General features: G+C 37.5%; 1 protein-coding gene across 1 annotated transcript in view; it reads left to right on the top strand.

Moving 5' to 3' along the window:
• Window positions 1–2,416, top strand: part of LOC106524006 (protein turtle homolog B) — a gene marked incomplete at its 3' end in the record, with an annotated part of 144,073 nt that overhangs the window by 74,074 nt on the left and 67,583 nt on the right.

A 2,416-nucleotide genomic window follows, 5' to 3' on the forward strand; every position in this document is an offset into this window, starting at 1 on the left:
TACGAACCCTTCGTACGAACAAAAGTAAGAGAAACTTAGGATAAGAATACGAACATGTTCTTGCATGAGGTCCACTGATCCCTCTGTGGGACATATAGAACTGGTGGGGTATCTGGACATGCAAAAATGCTTAGAACTCAGAGAAACTGTTCAACATAGGAGCTTCAGATTTTTTTTTTTTTTTTTTTTTTTTTTTTGGTTGTTTAGCTCTGATGAAGCTCTATCCATCAGGTCCACCAATGAGTGCCCCCTAACCCCTCAGACTCACACCCCATCTGAAAAGCAGTGTCTGAACATACAAAAATGTGTATTACTCAAAAGTTCATTATTCTTCACCCACCCATCTTATTCATTGCAGGTGGAAGCTGGCAGTTGTAAGGCATCAAAAGGAAAATTTTCACATTTTACTTTTTCCTTGACACAAATTTAACTTTTAGAACGTTTTTAGATGGGAATGTAGCACTGTAGAACTCAAATATCTACTTGCTTTGTCAATGTTTTGCTTAATTCTAATTTTACTTCAACGTTTTCGGACATGTCCACTGTCACTACACTCTGCTCACGAGGATGCACTGCAAATGCGGAACATGCAGCCATCAGAGCGCTGTTAAATAAAGYGATAACTTGGCTCCTGTCTATCATTACAGAACCCCTCTGCATCATTCCACAGGACTACTTTTTTATTTACAGCGATAGCCTGTGGTTTCACTTCTGTATTAAAAAGCGATGTCTACAAAATATTATGCCCCAAAATGTGCAACTTCACTTTGCACTCACACATTTCCTCACACACGAGCACGCACCCATGCCCGTGGCATTCCAGTGCGGTGTCACTCTTAAATGAATGCTGCGGTCCAAACGAAGAGGTGTTCTGCTCAAAGGCTTCTCTCCTTTTCTCTGTTTTACGGCACAGCTGAGAATCTGGTGACATCTAACCAGCAGGTAAATTGTCTGCTAAACATCAGATCCCAAAGTTTTTTAAACTTAAATGAACTTTGTATCGTTTGTGAAGACTATTAACCCTTTATTATCATAAAAAGCAGAACAGTGATTTAGCTCACACCAACTGCAGCATTAAGCCTCTTGGTGAGCCGGATGGAAGTCACCCACAGGCCTTGTATAATGCATGGCCCATGTGTCACATACAAGTTGTATTTGGCARATGGGCTGTAGACCATCTGATTCTGCTAAAGCTTCTTCATCCATGTTTCTGTCTGGAGATACAAATTTAAAAGAACCTGATTGGATAATTATATTTTCATGAACTAAAAGTTTCTTGTTCAGCTACACAGTACATTACAGAAAATAAGAGTAATTAGCAACAAGAAATAACAAAAACTACACTGAATATAAATATGCTATATAAAATGTGGTTATTATTATTAATGTTATTATTACTTATATGTAACATTCTATATTTGCTGAACAAATAGACCTTCTCTAAAGGGTCTCCACCGGTTTGAAACCCCCTGAGTCTGGAGTCAGAGGTGATTCTGATTTAAACGGAGGCTATCCTCTGTGCTGAGACAGAGTGAGAAGTAGCATGATGTCCTGCTTTATGACTACAGATGGAAGAACATGTTAGCATATGAGAAGCTGCAGGATTATTCATGTAAGCAGATCAGCCTCCATCCTCAACTGATTGGATTGAGATTAAAATGTTGCTTGGAATTATGGCTGAATAGTATGTATACAGAACTGCTGATGATATAACTATGTCCATGCAGATAAAACAGATTTAGAGTGAGATGAACACAGGGCAGTTAGACATCCAAACAGGGTTTGATTGCAAGATATGCCACTGAAAGTCATCGCTACTCATAATCCAGGCAGTCATGGGGGGCCTGGAGAGTTATTAAAAAAACTGTTCGTTCCTGTTTGTTTCATTGAAAATAAAATAATTTTGTTCATGTTCAAACTATCAAAGTCTAAATGAGTGAATTATTCATTCATTCGTTCATTTAGACTTTGATAAGTAAATACAAAACAGACAAAAATGAATGCTTTATATCTTTTGATATATATTTGGTTTATAATTATTATTTGCTCAGAGATGCTGTTTTACAGCCACTGGCAACTATAGAAACACTGCTCTTGGAGGATATTCTTTGTTTGATTTGAAAAAAAATTATAGATTTTCCACAAAACTCTACCTTTTCAAAATTTAAAGCCTCTGCCAAAAACYAATGGAATCACTATAACTTGCAGTTCTGCCCCTGCATCCAATTAACTATTAAATCTGCATGGTTTTCAGTTAAAAACAGAAGCTGACGTCTTGGAGATTTGTTGAACAATAAKTGAATACATYACAATGRCTATMTTGTAATTTTGGACYYTGATTCTTAATCCCACCAACACTTSTTTCTTAGAGGAAGCTGACTTGGGGGGCTTGTGGGTTGGTCTGTCCATAGTCAGG

Source organism: Austrofundulus limnaeus, unplaced genomic scaffold (assembly GCF_001266775.1).
Source record: "Austrofundulus limnaeus strain Quisiro unplaced genomic scaffold, Austrofundulus_limnaeus-1.0 Scaffold173, whole genome shotgun sequence".
In the NCBI taxonomy this organism is placed as follows: domain Eukaryota; kingdom Metazoa; phylum Chordata; class Actinopteri; order Cyprinodontiformes; family Rivulidae; genus Austrofundulus; species Austrofundulus limnaeus.